The sequence below is a fragment of the Perca fluviatilis genome, chromosome 15 (assembly GCF_010015445.1).
Source record: "Perca fluviatilis chromosome 15, GENO_Pfluv_1.0, whole genome shotgun sequence".
Lineage (NCBI taxonomy): Eukaryota > Metazoa > Chordata > Actinopteri > Perciformes > Percidae > Perca > Perca fluviatilis.
In genome coordinates, this window is record NC_053126.1 from 31618988 (window position 1) to 31637530 (window position 18543).

Genomic DNA, 18543 nt, shown 5'->3' on the forward strand with positions numbered 1-18543 from the left:
CAGTATCAAACAGTCGAGACAAAGCATCGGGTTTGGCATTCTTGGAACCGGGACGATATGACAGGGAGAAGTTGAAACGATTGAAAAACAGAGCCCACCTGGCTTGACAGGAGTTCAGGCGTCTCGCAGATCGCAGATACTCCAGGTTCTTGTGGTCTGTCCACACCAAGAATGGATGCTCCGCCCCCTCCAGCCAGTGTCTCCACACCTCCAACGCCACTTTCACCGCCAGCAACTCCTGATTGCCAACATCATAGTTCCTTTCAGCCGGTGACAATCTCCGGGAGAGAAAAGCACAGGGGTGAAGCTTACCATCCGAGGCAAGGCGTTGAGACAGGATAGCACCCAGCCCAACATTTGAGGCGTCCACCTCCACCACAAACTGTCGGCCGGGATCAGGCATGGTAAGAACAGGAGCCGACACAAAACGTTCCTTCAGGACCCGAAAGGCAGAGTGTGCTTGAGGGGTCCACTCGTACCTGGACTTGGAAGAGGTCAGTTTATGCAATGGTGCAGCTACCGAACTGAAATTTCTGATAAACTTCCGATAGAAATTAGCAAACCCCAGAAACCGTTGAACCTCCTTGCGGTTAGTGGGGACAGGCCACTCTTTGACAGCTTTGACCTTCTCTGGATCCATGCTCATCACCCCCTCGGCCACCACATAACCCAGAAAAGAAACCTTGGGAACATGAAACTCACATTTCTCCGCCTTGACAAACAGGTCATTGATCAGCAGTTTCTGTAGAACGGCACGGACATGGTTAATATGTTCTGCAAGGTTACGTGAAAAAATCAGAATGTCATCAAGATACACAAACACAAAGACATTTAGCATATCTCGAAGAACATCATTGACAAAAGCTTGAAAAACAGCAGGGGCATTGGTCATACCAAAAGGCATAACCAAATACTCATAATGTCCAGTAGGAGTGTTAAAGGCAGTCTTCCATTCGTCCCCCTCCCTAATCCTCACCAGATGATATGTGTTTCTTAAGTCAAGCTTGGTAAACACAGTAGCGTCTTGCAACAGTTCAAAAGCGGAGGAGAGTAACGGGAGGGGGTACCTGTTTTTCACGGTGATGTCATTGAGTCCACGGTAGTCTATACAGGGTCGCAATGACCCGTCCTTCTTCCCCACGAAGAAGAATCCAGCTCCGGCCGGTGAAGACGAGGGTCGTATGATACCAGCCTCCAAAGCTGAATCAATATAATCCTTCATCGCCCGAATCTCAGGCGAGGACAGAGAGTACAGACGTCCCTTGGGAGGTGCGGTCCCAGGCAACAGGTCGATAGGACAGTCATAAGGCCGATGAGGGCAAGGCAGGCGGGCCCTTCTGGATTTGTTGAACACCTCCCCTAAATCCATGTAACAGGACGGTACAGATGACAGGTCAGGAACCCTCTCCGTCACCGTAACCTCCGGGTGTACGGCAGGAAGAACGGAAGGTTCAGGGTCAATCGGGGTAGAAACCGGAGCCATAGACACCCCACCCAGGGAGGGTGAGGGAACGACCCCCTCCGAGCCCCCAGCCGGTCTGGAGTGGAAGCACTTACTGGAACAATCCACCCCCCATCCCGTGACAACCCCCATGGTCCAGTCAATAAGAGGGTTGTGTTCACGGAGCCAGGGAAATCCAAGAATAACTGGAGGGAGAGAGGAGTTAACCAGGAAAAATGTCATAGTCTCTGTATGATGGTCAGGAAAACTCAGAGTGACAGGAGAGGTTCGATGAGTTACCTGCCATAGAAACCGACCATCCAACGCAGTAGCACTCAGCGGAACAGGAATCGGAATAGACCTCAGTCTCAATTCTCTAGCCAGAGAAATAGCCATGAGACTGACGTCAGCCCCAGAATCCACCATAATCTTCAGAGGCCTGGAGATCTCCGTGGAGGCAACAGTCACAGTAAATAAGGGGCGAGAGGGGCTGTTAGTAACAGAAGTATGGCTCACCAGGACCCTCTCTTTCACTGGCGAGCCTCTCCTTTTACTGGACACCGTCCAATGAAATGGCCACGCTCTCCACAGTAGATGCAGACGCCGTCCTGGATCCTCCTCCATCTCTCCTCGGGAGAGAGGCGTGCTCTGCCCAGCTGCATAGGCTCCTCCCCCCTTGCAGCCTGCGCGGCGAACCCACAGGTTGAGGAGGCGATGAGGGCATGCCACGCCCACCGGAAAAAGACACGTCGTAATTCCGTGATGAAGTCTTGACGGCACCTCTCTCCTTCTCACGTTCAAACAACCGTTTGTCGATTTTTATGGCCAGCGCGATGAGAGCGTCGAGGTCCTCAGGAAGATCTAATGCGGCCAGGTGATCTTTCAGCGCGCTGGACAAACCACACAGAAAAGCATCCATAAGAGCAGTCTGATTCCAACCGCTCTCTGCCGCCACCGTGCGGAATTCAATGGCGTAATCAGCCACTCTCCGCCGACCCTGACGAAGATGTACCAGCATCCGGGCCGCCTCTCTACCCGGAGTGACGTGCTGGAATATCTGGGTAAAAGTCTTAGAAAAGAGAGCAAACGAGTTGCACAGAGGCGAATTCCTGGCCCACTCAGCCGTAGCCCACGCCTCAGCCCGTCCAGTCAGATGAGAAATCAGGTAGGCTATTTTAGTTCTGTCCGTAGGATAATGGACTGACTGGAGCTCAAAGTGTAAACCACACTGCGTCAGGAATGCTCGACAGTCACCAGACTCACCGGAGAAACGCTCGGGACGAGACAGGTGAGGCATGGCAGGAGAACCAGCAGATGACTGGACGGGCGGAGCAGCAGGATCCACACCTCCCGAGAGTCCAGTGGCAGAAACCGGGTCCAAGGAGCCTTGAGCGACGGTCGGCGTGGACACAGACTGGATAGCCTGGAACTGTGTTGACAGAAGGGAAACCTGATCGCCAACGGCCCGCTGGAAGCCCTGCTGGCGCTCCGCCATCCCACGCAACTCCCGCTGGATAGCAGACAGCACTTCCTCAAACTGATGAATCCGCTGTCCTTGGGCTCGTAGCGTGTTCTGTACCTCGTCGGAGTTGGCGGGGTCCATGTTGTGGCGAGATTGTACTGACACAACCACAGGTAAATGGACCCACAATGCACAACTCAGGTACGCAGTTGCAAAATGTTTATTGCAAAAGTCAGACAACACTCACAGACTGAACTTAAATACACTAAACAGAAAGGATAATGAGACACAGGTGCAGAACATTAGGGCGGGGATGAACAATCACTGACAACAGGAAGTAAACAGAAAACACAAGAAACAACAGGGAACCTTCACAATAAAAACAGAAATGTGAACATGACCTGAAACAAAAAACAAAACACAAGCATGACACAGGAGCGGAACGTGACAACTTCATTAACTGCAGTATTACACAAGTGAGTCTTAAAACATGTACAGTGCCCTCTACGTTTATTTGTACTCCTCGTACAATTTACTTGTGTTTTTACCTCTGACCTGGCTAAACAATGTGTCTGAAAATTCCCGATTTGCAGTAAACCTAACAACTGAAACCTTTTCCCCTATGTTTCCATTGTGAGAATCTAACCAGAGATGCTGGAGGGTGCCGACATTAAACTAGTTTGAAATTGAACAAGTTTGTTAGAGAAGAAGATGGCCTTACAATAAAGACACACGTCATTGTCATTGAGGTATTTCTGCACACATTCTCCACACTCTGCCAGCTGGCCACAGCAAGCTTTCACCAGCAAGAAAGTATCAGGGATCTGCATGCACATTCTGCAGGTCACAGACACTCGCAGAATTGAAACAACCTGAACACTCTCAGATATTGCACTCATTGTTTGGTTCATTCAGCCTGATTAAGACTACCCTTCATTTGACTAACATCAACAATAATGCTGTCAAATTTCTCCACCACATCATCTCGCATGGCTGCAGTTGCACTTTTGATCTCAATTAGAGTATCCAGGTTTTCCAGTGAAGAGTCGTAATCCTCAGCTTGTTCGCTTCTGCAAACAGACCCCCACCCCCCCAAAAAGAATTTAACAGTCAGAAGATGTGATAAACTTTTAAAAATGCTGACAACTGCTTACAAAAACATTTAACATGCAGAGGGTAAAAACAAAGTCTTTTTAGGCAAATCATCCCACTCTGCAGCACACTTTGGGCAGTTATTGGGCAGCTATTTTGCTATAGACCCTTTGCACGTGACGTCACACTCTACTCCCGCGAATTATGAACGCCATGACGGACGGCGGAAGAGCTATTCTGTAGACGGAGAACGAGAGTCAAACGAGAACGTGTTCGCTGCTTATATACTGTGTATGGTTCGCTGTTCTTGTTCTCACGAGTCACATACACAATCTGCAGAGTAATCCTCACCAACACAAGCATGTGTATGTATTGCCTTTCTGTTTTAAATGACTGATAAATAATAATAATAATAAAACTTCCTCACCCAGCTAGCTGCCGTGCTAACCAGCTGTTCCTGCTAACAGGTCCCACATAACTATCATCGGTTATTCACTGACCTACATATCCCAAAAAGTAAGCCGTTCCCTTGATCATGTAACTGAACAAACAACTGAATTAAATCTCCTAAAGCTCCTACCCCGGTTAGCCGACCAGCTAGCTGTCGAAATATCCACCGATCAACAGCGAATAGAATCACAGATAAGACGATGGCTAGATGTTACATTATGTGTGGTTAATACTCCGTGATTTACTGCATGGATTAGCCTGTGATGAATTATTTCCCAGAGCTGGGATGCATTCAGGCATCCATTAGAGAGTTACATCGGCTCAGCCAGTGAACAACGGTACGTGCCTGTAGCTAGCTTGCCCTGCTAGCTGATAGCCGTTAGCTGCTAGCTGCCGTCCTGTGAGTGTATTCAGACAGGCTTCTGTGATAATCATCCCAATAACAATCCACGGTGGTGTGGTTATGTCCTCCAGAGTACAGGTCGTGTCACGTATTGAAGTGTATTCCCCCCTAAAAAAAACAAACAGTAGTGCGGTAGTAGCTGCTAGTTGTAGCAAGAAAAGGTAAACAGTAGTGTGCCGATCGGAGCGTAGTGTGTGAAGAGTGAAGAGCAGATTTGTTTACAAGGGAAGAAGCTTGGAGTAACGTAACTATGGAGAATATAGCAGATATACAACACACAGAAGAGCCTTTTTTAGTTATATGGGTCGTCCCTTATTTATTAATCCGGTATACAGACGAAGAACTAGCCTCAAGAGTTGGAAAGAACGAGACAGACAGAGGGGCAACAGGCAGATGAACTTTGCTGCTCCAAGGCGCAAGCTAAAGCTAGCCTTCAGTAACTGGAAGACATAGCCACACCACCACCCCCCCCATGGATTGTTATTGGGATGATTATCACAGAAGCGCTGGCGACTACACTCACCGCGGAGCTAACGGCTAACGGCTAGCGGGGCAAGCTAGATACCGGCAGGATCGAGACAGGGACCAGGGTAGGTGAATTTAAACAATGTCTGAAGAAGCCATGAAGAAGAAGATAGTATAATTATTATTATTACATTTTATTTAGTGTTATTTATTTGAAACTAATGAAACTTTCCGCTCGTCTACTACACTATTTAGCTTGTGCTTCCGGTGATTCTGCCGTCCGTCATGGCGTCGTCACGTGGTCGTGGTCACGTGTTTGCAAGGGGTCTATTCAGGGGCAGGATATGTGTAGAGACTACTACCATATTGGCAGTAGAAACTAACCCCATGCATTTCTATGGATGATTCTTTAAGTGCTGCATCTCATCTCATTTTTTTAGAAGGTGCACCCTGTTTGTGCAGCTTGGTTTGATCTGTGCTTTTCACGGCATAGACCTTCCTGCTGGGGGGTTTCCAAAAGTCCAAGGCTGACGATGACAGAGAGAAATAGAAAACACAGTTAAGTCTTGTGAAAGCAAGGAAAAAGCTACATCTGAAAGAACTGACAAATGATTAAACCAACAATGAAACCATGAACTAAACTTAATGTAAGTGTAAGATTCTCCAATCACATTAATTTCATTATCAATCAACCAGCAAAATAACGTTGCTACAGTGTAACTACTAAATACATGACACATGAACACACGACATGATGCAGCCTGGAGTATTTACAGTTTGATAACACAAAAGTGTAACTTCTTTTGCAAACTCAGTCTTCCATGCAGTAATCCATTACACTACAATGATAATTTTTCAGCAGATAACATACTTCTTGTTTCAGCTGAATCCATAATGTTTATGCATTTGCTGTCGCAAATAGTGAAGAGATCCCCCGAATTAAGGTATTCCTGGACAGTGGTGGCAACATGGTCTACCCCCCCACCATCCAAGATGCTCACACGTACAGAAGCTGCAGACACATAAATCAGTATTTAGTATCAATATAAGAACGTTCATATCAATTAGGTGGGTGTAACTGATATAAAATGAACACATACTATATGGGCACATTTTTCCGACATCATCGATATCGCACACAAACACTTGCTTTCTTATTGCCCTGTTTTTCTTTTGGGAGTTGTGAAAGGCAATAGATGAGCTGGCTACTGCTGGTGCTGGACGGGGCCTATGACAAAAAAAATGGAGAAGCCTGTCTTAATGCTTTGTTGAATTACTTAGACATAAAGTATGTGCCTCCATAGGACTTTGATTGGATTGGGGTGGGGTGGGGGGGAGTGGTGTACCTTTGCAGCAGATGTTGGCCTAGTTGATTGTAGGGCAGCTGGTTGATCGTAGATGTGTGATGCGCACCAGGATGCACACCAGCAAAGTCTGTGGCTGATCCACAAACGCCAAATGATCCTTGATTTCTCATTAGTTCTGTCTGGAAGGATCCGTTTGATCATGGGAAAAATGTGTCGTGGGTGATATCATCTTCTAGATAAATTCCATCTGGTTCCATCTGGTGAAATATACAGACATGTTTCACTACCAAACAAAACCCCTTAATATCACCCCTTATAGATGCCTTACTTTTGACCTTAAAACCCTTCTATAATTAAGTAGTTTTTAAGTACAAATGTGCATAGATTAAGGTCGATTAAGGAGAAAAACCTTCTGAATTTAACCCTTACTTTTCTGATTTCCCTCCTTAATCAAGGAATCCCTGAATTGACACCTTAAAATAAAATTAAGATATACTTACAGTGTCCTTAATTAGTCCTTAATCACAACAAATAAAGGGAACTCCTTACTTGACATGTAGCTAGATTAAGGGGTGACACCTTAAAATGGCATTTTAAGGTAAAATTAAGGGTCTATTTTATAAAAACTAAGGACCACTTAATATAAATTAAGTGGGTTTGTATGTTTTCACGGGTAATTTAAGGTAAATTTGAGTACATCATGTTTCGTAGTGTTTATTACAATACTCAGTTTAGCCATCAACACTAGCAGGGCTGTACTTGAACTTTTTTTTACAAATTTAGTGCTACGGAGGTTGATAGTTTTGTAGCACAATCCACAAAATATCTAGCCTTAGTATGTAGTTACAAACACCACATCTGTAGGCTACACCCTAGAAAAAAAGAAAAATTGGATATTTGAACCCATTTTTCTGTTTTTCCAAATGTCCGTTTGTGCTTAGAAAATTGAACTGATAAACGTTACACTGACCCTGGGTATCCTGCTCTGCCTTTGAGAAAATGAAAGCTCAGATGGGCCGATCTGGAATCTTGCTTATGAGGTTACCTCCCCTTTCTCTGCTTTGCCCGCCCAGAGAATTTGGCCCACCCATGTGAGAGAGACATCATGGCTTTCAAATGAGCAAAGTGACAGTTGGTCAAGGCCACACCCCCACCCTCCACCTTGCCCCCCCCTCTCTCCTCTTCAATATCTACAGACACAGAAATGGCACATCCTAAGGAAAGCTCATTGGGACTGGCTCTAGTGGCTGTAATTCTGCACCAAGGCTGAATTTCGGGAAAGAAACTTTAGATACAGTATTAGGGGACCACTAAGGTCTATATAAAAGAGACTTCAGATACAGTATTAGGGGACCACTAAGGTCTATATAAAAGAGACTTCAGATACAGTATTAGGGGACCACTAAGGCCTATATAAAAGAGACTTCAGATACAGTATTAGGGGACCACTAAGGTCTATATAAAAGAGACTTCAGATACAGTATTAGGGGACCACTAAGGTCTATATAAAAGAGACTTCTTATACAGTATTAGGGGACCACTACGGCCTATATAAAAGAGACTTCAGATACAGTATTAGGGGACCACTAAGGCCTATATAAAAGACTTCAAATACAGTATTACCTTTAACCTGAGCCAGACAGACAACAAAGATAGAAATAATATCACATCCATACAGGGACAGTAGTACACAATTGTTGAAACATAATAAAATATTAGTGCTATCAAACGGTTCAAATATCCACCTTTCCCTTTTCTTTTTTGGCTTTCCATCATCAGACTCACACACTGTCTTTTAACATACCGTGCGTTCATGGACATCGGAAATACGTTTTTCCGAGTGAAAACGTCACCATTCATGACACTTCCTGTGGGAATCAGAGTTGGGAAACTCGGGCTGAATTTTGCTAGCCGAGTTTCCCAGTTGGTGACGCGTTGTTGACTACTGACGTTTGATGGAGGCGATTGAAAATATTTCAATGACAATAAACTGTTTATTGTGGACAAATGCCTCTGCCAATAAACATGCAAAGACATAACATGTTTCAAATTATTCATTAACACATTATCTGTGTCTTTTCCCGTTGGTTGTCCTGCAGATAACACAAACAAACACCTGGCGATGTGCTGTTTGTATGCTCGCATAAGAAAACAGCAGAAAATCTTTTGTTATTGTGGCCTTCATGTTTTCACACACCTGATGATCTAAAAGCTAAGGCCAACCGTTGGTGGCAGTCATGCAACAAGTTGTTATGCCAAACACCAATATAACAGAAGAAGAAGAACACACATCCCGACCATGTGAACGCTGCCAGTCAGAAAAACAACGTAACCACGGGGGTGGTCCAAGGGGGGTAAGCTTCGCTTCAGAACTCGAACCTCCTATGGCGCCATTTTGATGCTACAAAGAGATCACCTCCCGTTAGCATTCCACTGACTAGCATTCATTTTGACGTCACTTTGACAGCGAATAACTTTACATCTGAAGCGTTTAAAGACTCTATTTGTCCATTGTTTATTTCTAAAGAAACACGAGAATGTATAAAAGGCTCCATTACCTTGTATCTGACGTTATGGCTCCGTAGCAGACGCTTTTATAAAAATAGGCTAACGATTGTGTCATAACCAAGTGACTTACTGTCGCATAGTAGAGGAATTACCGTACAGTACAGGAGAAGCTGGCAGGCAGTTTCGACTTACGTTAGCTGTTTAGGTTTAATTACTAATGTTAACTAGCATGTTAGTTGTGGCGGCACGAGAGCTGACGAAACCAAACACCGACAATGCCACCCTGGGAATTTCACCCAGAAAATGATATCACTTACTAATGAATGATTTTACTTCCAATTGCTAGATTATCATATTTAAGGTCACACAGGTCAGTATACAAAAGCGCCAAAGACGAGGCTCAACTTACAAAAATACAATTTTATTTCAGTAAAAATCAATAAAGTTTAAAAAGCAATCAATTTAAAACACATTCACACCAAAAAAAGGGGGGAAAATAATTAGGCTGAGGCTTACCAGTGGCGGAGAAAGGGGTACGAGGGGGTAAGGGGGATCCCAGGGAAAGTCACCCGTGACACAAAAAAACAACAGTGAACACAGCAAATCAACACGGGGAAACACAGCACACCGGGAAGGAGATACCGCCACCCGGACACCAACACCACCACCTTCGTCTCTCAGTCAACTAAAAAATGGGAAGAGAAATGGGAAACACACACACACAAAATTAAAGGGTTTCACTCACAAAAGAAATATCAAAAATCAATAACAGATTATAAGGAAACAAATTGAAAGGAATCAAACACAATATAAATACAATGTAATGGCCAGAACCACTAGTGGTTCCAGAAAGCCGTACCAAAACAAGAAACAGAACACTTATAATTAACACAACATAACCAAGAAATATCAATATTTAAATTAAAAAAACTAACTAAAGAAAACTAAACAAAATATAAGTACAACTTTTAATTAAATTGAAAACAAAATAAAAAGAAAAGAAACAAACAACTAAATCAACCAAATTAATATAAGGAGCCAAACCCCTCAACTACATTCATTCAGATAAAAGCAGGTGGCTCATACATTGGCCCAGTAGCCATGAAGGCAACACAGGCGTGCAACAATACTCAGGATTTTTAAATAGCAGCAGTGGCAGTCCCGGCAAAAGCCTCCTTAGGCAAAACAGCAATCTCAACAGACAGCAGCCTCGGCAAAAGCTTTCTTAGGCAAAAGCTTTCTTAGGCAAAACAGCAGCCAGTAGTTGAAGTGTTACAGCTAACAGGGATCTCCGGCGGCTTCAGCATTCCTAGCGTTTACAGAAAATAATAATTAACACTAAATAAGTTTAACAAATAAATCCAACCCCATTTAGCCCACATACCGTTCAAGCAGCGTTTTAGTAGACCCAGAGGGAGGCAGCTCCGAGCATGCAAACCGCAGCAGCTATCAGTGTTACTCGCTTTTCATTTACGGCGTTCAACCGGTATGGTGAAGGATGGCCCACCAACCGAAGATCTACAAAGCGTTCAGTATATAACAACGGCAACAAAATAACCGTGACAATGAGTGTGGAGGCAGCCAAGCCGCCACCCTACCTGTAGCACAGCAAAACACTTCACGGAGTGAGCGACCCGGAAGTGTAGAGGACTTCCGTCACCAACGAGCAAGAGAGGGCGGAAGGAAGACAACTAGCTGCTTTTATACCGGGCCCTTAGCCAGTGATTGGTCTAAAAGAGCGCCAGGTAGATAGGAGTTCAACTCATACTGCTACAATCTACCCCACCTTTTTGCATCGTCGCCCCGACGATGGACAAATACAACCAAAGATACTCTATACTAGCTCCAAGGTCGAAAAAGGGCTACTACTGCGTTGGACACTGGACCAGAAGGATTGGTAGCATTGTCCGCTGCCCCTAGTGGTCGTGGAAGGTGATAGACATTGGAATGTTGGACAGCAGTTGACCGTGCTGTCTGACGTATGGTCACTTCACTGACTGCAGTGTAAGATGTAGGCAGGGGAGCAGAAGACACAGTGGGTCTCTCCGCTGCCCTGGTAGTAGAAGTCACTAAAGTACCTTGCCCAGTAGGTACTAGGGCAGTGTGTGGGGGCTGCAACTGAGGGGTGGTTTGAGTGACAGCAACCACTTGAGTGGGAGTTACCAGAGGAGCCTCATGCCTCAAAACAAACAGATCATCCCTGGACAGCTCATCCTCTGACTGAGGCGAGTCAACGAGAGGTGAACAAGGTGAGGCAGAGCCACTTAAAGGATACGCTCCAACCACGGCCTTCAGCAGTGCACGATTGACCTGTCTGGCCTTTGTCGGTTCGTCCACTGGTGCAATTGTATACACTGACCCTCCCTCTCTGGGCACTTTAAGGATTCTGTACTGCACAGGACCGTAAAGGTCACGTAGCTTATGACGCCCCCGTGCAGTAAAATCCCGAAGCCACACTAGCTGGCCTAAATTAAGAGGCACAGCTCTCACTCGCTGATCATAGTTGTTCTTGCGACGCTCTGTAGCAACCCGCAGCCGCTCAGTAGCACCTTCAAAGGCCAGCTGTAAGCGGGTCTGATGTTCCTGAATCCACTCATGGATGTGACCACCCACAGGATCCTGAACTCTGCCCAACAGGAAGTCCACCGGTAATCTGGGTTCCTGTCCGAACATTAAGAAAAATGGGGATTCGCCAGTCGCCTGATGGAGAGTAGTGTTATTGGAGAAGAGGACCTGTGGTAAGCAGGAACTCCAGTCTCTCTTCCGAGACACTGGCAGAGTCCGCAACAAGTTATGGAGCGTCCTATTGAACCGTTCGCACTGGCCATTACCAGCCGGATGGTATGGCATGGTGCGAGACTTTTCAATGCCATAAAGGCGACAAAGCTGTTGAATGAGGGAGCTCTCAAAGTTGCGGCCCTGGTCAGAGTGGATGCGGGCTGGGACACCAAACTTTGAAAACCACTCCACCACCAAAGCTTGAGCCACAGTGGGGGCTCGTTGGTCATGGGTAGGGACAGCAAGTGTGTATTTACTGAACACATCAGTCATGACCAGGACATTCTCCAAACCACCCTGGGTGGGTTCTAACATGGTGTAGTCAATGGCTACAATCTCGTTAGGCCGCGAGGCCAACAAGTGCCCCATAAAACTAGACTTGGCAGGTCGAGAGTCCTTAGCGACTTGGCACCTCTCACAGGACTGACACCATAGAGACACGTCTGAGGACATCCCAGGCCAATAACAGCATTGGCGTAGAAGCTCCAATGTCCTCTCTACGCCCTGGTGGCCATGCTCCTGATGGACCTTAGTCAGCACCTCTTCCCTTAAGGAGACAGGCACTACCACCTGCAACACTACTTCCCCACCATCAGGCCGAAACACCTGGCGATACAGGACACCACTTCTCTCAACCAACCGATCCCATTGCTGAAGCAACACCAATACGGGCCGAGATGCCCTTTGACGCTCTTCAAAGTTGGGACGCTGCTCACGTCTCCAAAACACAAGAGCCTCCTGGATAACTGGATCAGCCTTTTGCAAGGCACAGATATCAGAAGTGGTGTGATGAGGCAGGGCCATCATGGCAGTTTGGGTTGCTTCAACTCGTGTTCCCTGAAGGGCCTGCTGTAAAGGTTCGGGGAGTGATGTACCGGGAAGCATAGCTTCCATATTGGCTGGGCCAGGGGGGTACTGACGAGATAGAGCATCCGCATTCCTGTTACTCCGGCCGGAGCGGTATTTGACCTCAAAGTCAAATGATGCAAGCTGGGCGGCCCAACGTTGCTCTGTTGCAACAAGCTTAGCGGATGACAAGTGACTGAGTGGATTGTTATCAGTAAAAACCACACACTTATGGCCCAGCAGGTACTCCCGAAACTTTTCGGTCATGGCCCATTTGAGGGCCACAAACTCCAATCTCATGGAGCTGTAGTTCACCATGTTACGCTCAGTGGGCCTCAAGCCCTGGCTGGCATAGGCTATGGGTCTAACTTTACCATCTCGTTCTTGTGATAACACTGCCCCAAGGCCACCATGACTTGCATCCACCTCCACAATGAAGGGAAGGGAAAAGTCGGCATAAGCAAGCACCGGGGCACTTGTGAGCTTGGTTTTCAGTGCTTCAAAGCTGCGATGGCACTCCTCCGTCCAGTTGTCAACAAATGCTTGCTCTGCCCTCCTCTTGGACTTGGTTGGCCGATTCGCCACCAGCTTGTGTTAGAGGGCTGCCAACTTAGCGAAACCCTCCACAAAGCGGCGGTAATAGCGGCAGGCAAAACCCAAGAAACGACCGCAGCTCTGAAACTGTCGTGGGAGCCTGCCAGTTAGCTACCACCTCCACCTTGCTGGGGTCTGTGGCCACCCCTTCACTGGATATCACATGCCCCAAGTAACGCACCTCCTGCTGGAAAAAGGCACATTTGGTGAGCTTTGCCTTAAGATTCTCCTGTTCCAGCCGACTCAGCACCACTTCCAATCTCTCCAAGTGTTGCTGGATTGTGGAGGAGAAGACTACAATATCATCAAGATAGAGCAGCAAAGACTGATTTTGTTGGTCACCAAACAGCCGTTGCATCAACCGCTGAAAAGTGCCGGGGGCGTTACAGAGCCAGAAGGGCATGCGATTCCATTCGAAAAGCCCAAATGGAGTGCAAAATGCAGTTTTGGACCGATCTGCCTCAGTAACTGGGACCTGATTATACCCGCTGGCCAGGTCCAAGGTAGAGAACCAGCGGGCCCCTGTCAGTGCATCCAAAGATTCCTCAATGCGAGGAAGAGGGAAAGCATCTTTCCGAGTTTTACAGTTGAGCTGCCTATAGTAAACACACATTCGTAGGGTTCCATCCTTCTTCTTGACGAGGACAATGGGGCTAGCGTAAGGACTACTACTCTCCCTGATTACCTGTGACTCGAGCAGTTGATGAATATGCTCTTTAACCACCTCGTACTCTGACGGCGAAATGCGCCTGTAGCGTTGCCGGACAGGCACGTCGTCTACGAGAGGAATGTCATGGGTAATCAGGTTGGTGCACCCAAGGTCCCCGTCGTGGGCAGAAAAGACGGAATTGTATCGCTAAAGAAGAGACCTCACCGGACCCTGCTCCTCAGCAGACAATGATGACAGGTCCATGGCATCTACCTGATCCTGCACTGTGAGAGCAGCAGTCTGAGATGCCACTGTAGCCACACCGGCGGGCACCTCTGTGACTCCGGTGAGCAAGCTGACGACACAAACCTCATCCAGGGTACCTACAATGGTGTGTGGGTAGAGCAACACATCAGTAGTACCCACATTGACAACTGGAATGTAGGCAGTACCCCTTACTACACGCACCAATGCAGGAGATGCAAGAAGTCCAGCTGGAAGGCCCGAGCTTGGAGGCTCAAACAGCACAGTAGCATCAGATTACTGCGCTGAACACGTGGCGGGGACGATCTTCATCGTACCGCCAGGAATCCGACAAGCCTTCCTGCCTCGCACCCTTATCTTACCAGCTGCATCGTCAGGAAAACGAGTACTGGCCTGCTGACACTTTTGTAATGCCTTCACCACAGATTCTGGACCGTTGGCAACCATGGGTAAGTCAAACATGGCCAAGCCATGCCGACTGAAAAGCTCTCGGTAACACCGGCGGATCACGTTCATCCCCAGAACACCAGGGACCTGAGAAGCCACACCACCAGGGGGATCCCTAACTACCAGCACACCACACCGCTGCATTACTTTACCACAAAGCTCAATGTCGAGCTCCAATTAGCCAATGTAAGGAATAGCCAGCCCATTGGCTGCTCTGAGCTGCAGCCAGTGACAAGACTGGAGCCTCTCAGGACCCCATGGCTCAAACTGCTGAAGGAAGAAGCTCTCTGTGACCGTGGAGACCGTTGAACCAGTGTCCACCAAGCAAGGGACCTCGACCCCACCCATACACACATCTAGATGGGGACAAGATGACATCAACTTGGAAGCTTCAGCCCGAACATTAAAAACAACTGAGCCAGTGGCTGCCCCCTCCGAACTGTGGCTCTGCAATTCGGCGGGCGCTAGTTTTCCGACGCCGGCGCAGGGCGAAGCTGCCTATTAAAAGGGGGAGGGGCAGATGAAGGGAAGTGTGCACGAACAGGAACACATTCTCCTTCGCACTTCCTAGCAAAATGGCCAGGCTGCTGGCATCGCCTACATATTATGGGGCCATTATAAGATGAACGACCACGCTGGTTAGAACTCTGCAAGCGGGCAATACTCTGAGTGAGCTGGTCAAGCTGCCCTTGCTGCAGTTTTAACATCTCCCGCATTTCACCCAACTCAGATACCGGAGGTGAATTAACAACCGGCCGAGGGTCACTCTGAACGCCAAACTGAAAACCAAGGGCTGAAGGGACAGAGTGACTTCGACCCCTAGCGCCCCCTGGCAAACCCTCTCGCTCCCACCGGATAGCCTCCGCTCTTACCTCCAGCAAGGCAGCGGCCGGCTGCCTGCGCACACACTGTTTCAACTCGCGACGAAGGGCGCCGTCAAGTACATGTTCAACAAATTGATCGCGTAGCAAAACTTCAGCGTTTGGTATATCACTAGGGGCGCGCTGTTTTACCGACGTCATAAGACTCATCAGCGCGAGGGAGAACTCTTGCAAAGTTTCGCCCTCCTGCTGCCGACGGGAGAAAAACACTTCTTGCAAGGCTACGTAAGAACCGTAAAGTTCCTGTAAAACGGCAATTATCTTAGCTGGATCTTCACGTTCTACACCAGGACGGAACTTTATCTCATCGCGGGCCTCCCCCTCTAAATGATCAAACAAAAAGAATGCCTGATCGGATGTGGACAAATGACGCGCCCTCATACAAGCCTGCACTTCCTCAACCCATTCTGTTAATCCAATGCCTGATCTTCCCCCAAACATAGGACATTTTCGGTCACGGGGCACAAAAACTAGTCTCTCAGTGGTAGGGGCTCTAGCCACGGGAACGGCAGTAGGTGGCACACTAGGGGGGGCGGAACTAGGTCCAGGCACAGCCGCGGCCTGTTCCAGGCGCAGCCTCTCGTTATCGGCTTTTAACTGGGCGACTAAGTCCCTCAACTCCTGTACACTGGGCCACAAAAGAGCAAACACACACAAAAAAAAAAAAATGTAGTTGAACACACGTCTTGGCTTTAAATTGTAAATCCTGCCGACGACGCCAGAATGTGGCGGCACGAGAGCTGACGAAACCAAACACCGACAACGCCACCCTGGGAATTTCACCCAGAGAATGATATCACTTACTAATGAATGATTTTACTTCCAATTGCTAGATTATCATATTTAAGGTCACACAGGTCAGTATACAAAAGCACCAAAGACGAGGTTCAACTTACAAAAATAGAATTTTATTTCAGTAAAAATCAATAAAGTTTAAAAAGCAATCAATTTAAAACACATTCACACCAAAAAAAGGGGGAAAAATAATTAGGCTGAGGCTTACCAGTGGCGGAGAAAGGGGTACGAGGGGGTAAGGGGGATCCCAGGGAAAGTCACCCGTGACACAAAAAAACAACAGTGAACACAGCAAATCAACACGGGGAAACACAGCACACCGGGAAGGAGATACCGCCACCCGGACACCAACACCACCACCTTCGTCTCTCAGTCAACTAAAAAATGGGAAGAGAAATGGGAAACACACACACACAAAATTAAAGGGTTTCACTCACAAAAGAAATATCAAAAATCAATAACAGATTATAAGGAAACAAATTGAAAGGAATCAAACACAATATAAATACAATGTAATGGCCAGAACCACTAGTGGTTCCAGAAAGCCGTACCAAAACAAGAAACAGAACACTTATAATTAACACAACATAACCAAGAAAAATATAATATTTTATATATATTATTATATATTATATATATTATAATATTAATATAGTTTTTTTATTTAAATATTTTAAATAAATATTTAAATAAAAAAACTAACTAAAGAAAACTAAACAAAATATAAGTACAAAAGAAAGAAACAACTAAATCAACCAAATTAATATAAGGAGCTAAACCCCTCAACTACATTCATTCAGATAAAAGCAGGTGGCTCATACATTGGCCCAGTAGCCATGAAGGCAACACAGGCGTGCAACAATACTCAGGATTTTTAAGCCTCCTTAGGCAAAACAGCAATCTCAACAGACAGCAGCCTCGGCAAAAGCTTTCTTAGGCAAAAGCTTTCTTAGGCAAAACAGCAGCCAGTAGTTGAAGTGTTACAGCTAACAGGGATCTCCGGCGGCTTCAGCATTCCTAGCGTTTACAGAAAATAATAATTAACACTAAATAAGTTTAACAAATAAATCCAACCCCATTTAGCCCACATACCGTTCAAGCAGCATTTTAGTAGACCCAGAGGGAGGCAGCTCCGAGCATGCAAACCGCAGCAGCTATCAGTGTTACTCGCTTTTCATTTACGGCGTTCAACCGGTATGGTGAAGGATGGCCCGCCACCCGAAGATCTACAAAGCGTTCAGTATATAACAACGGCAACAAAATAACCGTGACAATGAGTGTGGAGGCAGCCAAGCCGCCACCCTACCTGTAGCACAGCAAAACACCTCACGGAGTGAGCGACCCGGAAGTGTAGAGGACTTCCGTCACCAACGAGCAAGAGAGGGCGGAAGGAGGACAACTAGCTGCTTTTATACCGGGCCCTTAGCCAGTGATTGGTCAAAAGAGCACCAGGTAGTTAGGAGTTCAACTCATACTGCTACATAGTGATCAATAATTAGCCTGTGCCTATGATATCTCCTTACCTACGCTCTCTGTCTCTGTAAGATTGGGAATGATTGAGATTTCTCTTGGCACAGCTACCAGAAGACTTACAACTTTCAGACACGTTGTTCACGTCACATTTACGTTGTCTCTGTCAGTTGGAGGCTGCGCAGTAAAGCAAGTGATCACCGGAAAAGTGCTTCTAATAGCCTTCACTGGTCTCCGTCCAGAGCAGCGGGCTCTGTTGGTCCATTTTATATTTGTCAATGGGGCGGTCCCTGTTATTCCGAGGTGGCATGAACGCGCCAATAGACTTCCAAACGTGACAAAGAAAAAAAGAGGTGTTCGATGGCTTTACGTCATAGGCCGACCAGGGCTATGCCATTTGGGGAGGGGCCGCTCACTGATAACCCTATATTTCTGAAAATTCTATACATGGTTGTGACCATTAGTGCTTTCTGATTAGCCTGTGTTTGTATTATAAGAGGCTGCTGCGGCCCGCCGTAAGGGTTGAGCAGAGGCTGCACAGTTTGACAAGCGGGCCGCGCAGCCGCGCAGCCGCGCAGCCGGGATCCGCGGCCGGGCAGCGTGGCAGGGCAGCTCGTCCTGGCAGCAGTGTTGCTTGCAATGTATAACTATTATCAGACCGGCCCTCGCGGCCTCGAAAAACTACCGGCCA

The 18543-nt window shown here is 46.9% G+C and overlaps 1 long non-coding RNA gene across 1 annotated transcript; it reads right to left on the minus strand.

Annotated features, from left to right (window-relative positions):
• Positions 1–17274: 17274 nt before the first annotated feature.
• LOC120573936 lies at positions 17275–17753 on the minus strand. The gene is made up of 3 exons (XR_005641798.1): positions 17689–17753; positions 17475–17608; positions 17275–17399 (listed from the first exon to the last, which is right to left on the minus strand). It is a non-coding gene; the product is annotated as an uncharacterized LOC120573936 (long non-coding RNA).
• Between the last annotated feature and the right edge of the window lie 790 nt (positions 17754–18543).